General features: G+C 37.3%; 1 long non-coding RNA gene across 1 annotated transcript; it reads left to right on the forward strand.

Annotated features, from left to right (window-relative positions):
* Positions 1-2,803: 2,803 nt before the first annotated feature.
* Positions 2,804-5,837, forward strand: LOC137500593 (uncharacterized). The gene is made up of 2 exons (XR_011018108.1): positions 2,804-5,623; positions 5,724-5,837. It is a non-coding gene; the product is annotated as an uncharacterized lncRNA (long non-coding RNA).
* The last annotated feature ends 856 nt before the right edge of the window (positions 5,838-6,693 follow it).

The raw sequence follows: 6,693 nt of genomic DNA on the forward strand, positions 1-6,693 counted from the left end.
CATGGAGTAAACAAGAAAATACAGTAATCACATGACAAGGCAATGAAATGCGAAAACGGGGAACGTATCAGTTTTATTCACACAGAATACCTATAGCACTGTGCCGTACATTTTGTTGTCTTGTTTGAATCAGTATGCGGACATTCTACTGAAAAATTGGCAGTGAAGGCTATATGAGTTTTGGTGGCACAATTGTATTTATTTTATTTAGGCTATGTTCTAGTTTCAACAAGGCTTGTAAATAACTTTTAATGAAGATTTTACAAATGTAATTATCAAGAAGTGTGGATCACTATAAACTTATTTCTCTTTATTATTAACAACATCTAGAGAACTAGAGTATGGTCAAAGATTGGTGCTCTCTTCACACCCTTATACTGCATACACAGTCGAGTCACATTATTATGACCACCTACTAGAAGTGTCATCTGTAGCACATAGCCTATGTGTATGCCCCATGACATGGGCTGGTGAAGTGCAACTGACACATTGCTATCATGGGTAAGGGAAGCGATTTAACAAAGTTGCAAAAAAGGGGTGATCATTGGTTTTCAGACCAAGAGGAGAGCACTTTAGAAACAGAGACCTTTGTGAACTGTTTATATGCCTTTGTGGTAAAGGTGTATCGTAAATGGACAAATGGCATCGTTAGGAATAACTCTCGTGGAAACTGCAGAGCTTCTTCCACCATTGATGTCCGGATGGCAGAGAAACCGGATCTCTGTTGGGTGGTCTATGACGTAGTGCTAAATACATGCCAACATCTTGCATACCTGGAATGCGGTGACCAAACTGATGGCACGATCACTGTGGGTGGGGTTCAACTTAATAAAGTGACCCAATTCAAATACCTTGGGTCATGCATCATCTCAGACTGCAGTACGATTCCTGATGTCAAGACAAGAGTTGGCGCTGCATGGATGAAATGGCGCCAAGTTACTGGAGTCCTGTGTGATAAGAAAATTCCATTGCATCTAAAATCTAAAGTCTACTGAACAGTTATTAGACTGGTGGTCCTTTACGGAACTGAATGCTGGTCTACAGCATGGAAGCACAAACAGGCACTTCGTGCAATGGAAATGAAGATGCTGCGGTGTGGTCCAATGGCTTGTGCTCGACTAGACCATATCAGGAATGATGCTGTGCGGAAGAAATTCAAGATTGCCCCAATCACAGAGAAAATGCGTGAATCACGTCTGCGATGGAATGGGCAGGTACTCTATAGCAGTGAAACCTCAGTTGCAAAGGTGCCCTTCAAATCAACGTGGAGGTTCGCTGACCTCGAGGCCGACCTCAAACAAACTGGCTGGATAGGGTGAGAGATAACATGCAGCTCACCAAACTTAGCCCTAAGGACACTGTGGATTGATTGAAGTGGAGGAAACATTGCAAGAAGGCAAACCCCACATAAATAGGAAATTGCAAAGATGATGATGATGATGATGATCTTACATACAATAAGGAGTACATTTAAATTAATAATATTGTGGTTCCACCTATTCAATACAAGAAAACTTATTAATGCAAGGTTACATTATAACTTAATCACAATTGGGACCGGTTTCGAACTTTAGTCAGGGTCATCTTCAACCTGTCTTTCAAAAGATGCAAGGTAAAAATTCAGTGACAAATAACAAGAGAATGTAGAAAACATAAACTTTTTTCACATGACAAAAGTTCAATATCGTATAAGAGAGATATTCAAAAGTCTTTCAAATTTTTCAAAAGGTGCAAGGTAAAAAATTCACTAGCAAATAAAAGAGGTAGAAAACAAACTTTTTCGCATGACGAAAGTTCAATATCACATAAGAAAGATGTACTGGGTATTCAAAGGTCTTTTGAATCTTAATGTGGAGATTAATAATTATCTCATTGTTGGATCTTGTAGTCATATGCTTTATAGACTAAGAAGCAAATAGCTGGTTGTTATTGTTTTTACGCAGAAAAGTTGAAGTTAAGCACCAGTGTGAAGAGAAATGTTCAGTATGGACCAAATGAAATTCTTATCAATCAGTACAATAAGAAGTGCCGAATAGCAGTGCACGAGTATGGTGGAAGCTTTAACAAGTTATTAGGATGATTTTTTAAAATGTTCTTTTTTGCATGCCCACAGGTTCATACCTGAAAGAAGGTATTGCAATGCCCTGATCTGACTGTCAGTTTTTCCACTTATCCCACATTCCTGAGTGATCACTAGATCTGAGAATTGTATGTCTTTACTGAGTTGGCGTATCTCAACCAAATGTTGGGCTTTGATGAATTTCATGTGTTTAAAGGCTAAGGCAAAAGTTTATAATGCATATTTGAGAACATTCTCTCTTAGTTGCATTCTTTTTATTCCTGACACACATAAACCAAGTCATCTTTGGCCATCCTTGCAAGTTTGCAAAGGAAGGAAAGGCCAGAGGTATTTTTGGAGTTCTTAAAAGAGTCTTACTGACAGGCTAAGATTAAGACATACCGTAGATCTTTGTTAAAAGCTTCCCCTTCCATTATCAACAAACAAGGGAAAACCCTTATTTAAGTATGCATCCGTGTCTTTCGGACTATGGAACTACTAACCACATCACTCAAGAAGTGAAGTAAAGATGTCGAAAGATAAAAGTGCTAAGATAACGCTCATATCACAGTGGATTTCTGTATACACCTGATTTACAAGTGATGGAAGTGTTGTTTTGTGCGAAGTGTTTGTGCCCATTAGAACTCAGTAGAGAATGTTAGTTTTAATTACTGCGTTGATGGGGTGAAAGTTCCCTTTGGTGATCATTGTAAATACCTAGGTATTAATATAAGGAAAGATCTTCATTGGGGTAATCACATAAATATGATTGTAAATAAAGGGTACAGATCTCTGCACATGGTTATGAGAGTATTTAGGAGTTGTAGTAAGGATGTAAAGGAGAGAGTTTATTTGTCTCTGGTTGAGACCCCAACTAGAGTATGGTTCCAGTGTATGGGACCCTTACCAGGATTACTTGATTCAGGAACTGGAAAAAATCCAAAGAAAAGCAGCTCGATTTGGTCTGGGTGATTTCCAACAAAAGAGTAGCGTTGCAAAAATGTTGCAAAGTTTGGGCTGGGAAGACTTGGGAGAAAGGAGACGAGCTGCTCGACTAAGTGCTATGTCAGATCAAAAATTAGATGGATGGCTTTTCCGGCGTTTGCTCTATTACCAGCGTTTCGTCTTAGGTCTGACACTAGACTCTTCAGAGTGGGATGTGTCAGACCCTACCCACTGACGCTGGGGTGTATGCAGGTGAACTTATCAGAAGCTTATTTATGAAGCACAGTCTGATAACTGCATACGGGAGATAAAACTCCACAATGGAATTAATGCCCGCCTAGCAATTCCAAATGGAAATTCTAAGTTCCCATGGAGGGAATTAGATTCTTTTCCACCAATAGAGCATATCAAAAATCAGATCAAAAATTAGATGGATGGCTTTTCCGGCGTTTGCTCTATTACCAGCGTTTCGTCTTAGGTCTGACACTAGACTCTTCAGAGTGGGGTGCTATGTTCCGAGCTGTCAGTGGAGAGATGGTGTGGGAGGACATCAGTAGACGAATAAGTTTGGATGGTGTCTTTAAAAGTAGGAAAGATCACAATATGATGATAAAGTTGGAATTCAAGAGGACAAATTGGGGCAAATATTCATTTATAGGAAGGGCAGTTAGGGATTGGAATAACTTACCAAGGGAGATGTTCAATATACTTCCAATTTCTTTGCAATCATTTAAGAAAAGGCTAGGAAAACAACAGTAGGCAATCTGCCACCTGGGCGACTGCCCTAAATTCAGAACAGGATTGATTGATTGATTGATTGATTGATTGATTGATTGATTGATTGATTGATTGATTGATTGATTGATTGATCGATCGATCTGCAGGTGTGGACCATTTTTGAATCCAGTAAGGCAGGAAAAATGGGAACATTCATCAAATAACAAATAAATAATATGATAAGGAACAGTTATATTTATTAACAAAAAACCTATGAAAATCTGACAACAATTAATCAAACATAAATTATAAACTGAATTCTAATACAGTATTTGTACTCTGGAGCTTCCCTTAATATTTCAAACACTTGAATTTACTTTAAAGTAATTACTCTTCACTCATTTATTTCTTCAGCCTTCCTTAGTAAAACAAAATTACATGCTTGACTCTTGTCTCAAAATATATATATAAAAATCACATTTAATGACTTCTAGCAGGGTAATTCGTGTCCTCAAATTAAGCATTGTCTTTTAATCTTCAAAATTCAAATTTACACAGACTTGGCTGAAATCCTATTAAAATGCTGCACATATACTTGTTAACTGAGATCATAATATGAATATAACATTGCCCTCTCAATTTAATATGGTTCTTTTTATGTAATATCTTAGATTCAGGAGGTCAAATGGACTGTATTGCGATTGACCTATCTAAAGCATTTGGTAGGTTGGATCATATGAGACTACTGGCAAAAATGAGTGCAATTGGACTAGACAAAAGAGTGACTGAATGGGTTGCTATATTTCTAGAAAATAGATCTCAGAGAATTAGAGTAGGCGAAGCTTTATCTGACCCTGTAATAATTTAGAGGGGAATTCCTCAAAGCAGTATTATTGGACCTTTATGTTTTCTTATATATATAAATGATATGAGTAAAGAAGTGGAATCAGAGGTAAGGCTTTTTGCAGATGATGTTATTCTGTATAGAGTAATAAATAAGTTACAAGATTGTGAGCAACTGCAACATGACCACGATAATATTGTGAGATAGACAGCAGGCAACAATATGTTGATAAACGGGGTTAAAAGTCAGGTTGTGAGTTTCACAAATAGGAAAAGTCCTCCCAGTTTTAATTACTGCTTTGATGGGGTGAAAGTTCCTTTTGGGGATCATTGTAAGTATCTAGGTGTTAATATAAGGAAAGATCTTCATTGGGGTAATCACATAAATGGGATTGTAAATAAAGAGTAAAGACCTCTGCACATGGTTATGAGGGGGTTGTAGTAAGGATGTAAAGGAGAGGGCATATAAGTCTCTGGTAAGACCCCAACTAGAGTATGATTCCAGTATATGGGACCCTCACCAGGATTATCTGATTCAAGAACTGGAAAAAATCCAAAGGAAAGCAGCTCAATTTGTTCTGGGCGATTTCCGACAAAAGAGTAGTGTTACAAAATTGTTGCAAAGTTTAGGCTGGGAAGAATTGGGAGAAAGAAGACGAGCTGCTCGACTAAGTGGTATGATCAGAAGCGAAATCCCAACCAGAATGTTAACGAAATTACGGAAAATATAATATATTATTAGAAGAGGCTACCAAATTAGATTCATCTAGAAAAACCATCAAAAAGAATCCCAACAAACAACCAACACACCTCCTTCCGATTAGCTCCACCCCACACAATTGTCCCCCTACCTTTCCTTCCGTTTCCCCTAGCCTATCACAACGCCACTCCTCAGTTAGCTCCACCCTACACAACATTTCACCCGCTCTCCTCACGTCACTTACCTCTCCTTCCAATACTCCCCGCCCACCGCAAGTGCCTTACACACGTACACAGGACTCAGTCAGTTAACAACACGACATAAGGGAGGACGTTAAATACGACACGACTGTCTATAAGGTAATCAACTCCATTATCCTTCATTCTCGCGAACATACATTTTTAACAAGGTTTTCTCCTTAAAATATTTTCTATTTTACTCATTCTTTTCTCGTTTCAGACTCATTTCAATAATCTAACCACAACTCAACTTCAACTACGGTTATTTTATCAAGAGTTCCCCCGATAAATATACATTAAGAAAATCTTGTATTTCTCCAATTTATCTTCAAGATTAACAAAATGTACACGTCTCCAACATGAAGAAGAACTTTATCGCCGTTTTTAATTCGTCATTTGAACACTGACTTGTTGAATTTTTAACCAACATGAATGAACTTTATTTCATCATCATAATTATATGTTTTAATCTACATGTCATTTTATCATATCTTTTAGCTTTTGTATCATCATAACATCAATGTATTTTAATTGTCTTGCCTTTTTGTCAAATTTTAGCTGAAGATGTTCCATAATCGGAACGAAACATGTACTAGAGATTATATGGTTTATGTTATGTAATTAATAAACCTATTATATAGAAATTGATAAGTATTGGAAGGTGGGAACCTACTCATAACTTAACCTTAGTTAAGTGGTATGTCAAAAACATGAGAGTTGTAAGGCTTTTCAGGCGTTTGCTCTATTAACCAGTGTTTCGTCTTAGGTCTGACACTAGACTCATCAGAGTGGGTAGGGTCTGACACATCCCACTCTGATGAGTCTAGTGTCAGACATCATATCACAAACCTTTGCACAACAACCTGACTGTATATTCCAACAGCCTCCAAATCTGGTAGAGCAAACAACTGAACACATTCAATTGAGCATTACCAACAAATATAATTCAAGATTAATACCCAACTCGCATAATAAAATAACTACAGTTATTACTTCAGTTAAGATCGATGCTAGATTTCATTAATTGTATCATTATTATTTCTAGTAACCTGCCCTTCGGACAATTATTAGTAAAAAAAAAAAAAATCAGGTTGATGGCCAATGGAGACTTTTGCCCAATTCAGTAATTTACAAGGAAAGTGAATCAATTATTGACACAATGAGAAAACGGAAGATTGCATTTTTTGGAC

The sequence above is a fragment of the Anabrus simplex genome, chromosome 4 (assembly GCF_040414725.1).
Source record: "Anabrus simplex isolate iqAnaSimp1 chromosome 4, ASM4041472v1, whole genome shotgun sequence".
Classification (NCBI taxonomy): Eukaryota; Metazoa; Arthropoda; class Insecta; order Orthoptera; family Tettigoniidae; genus Anabrus; species Anabrus simplex.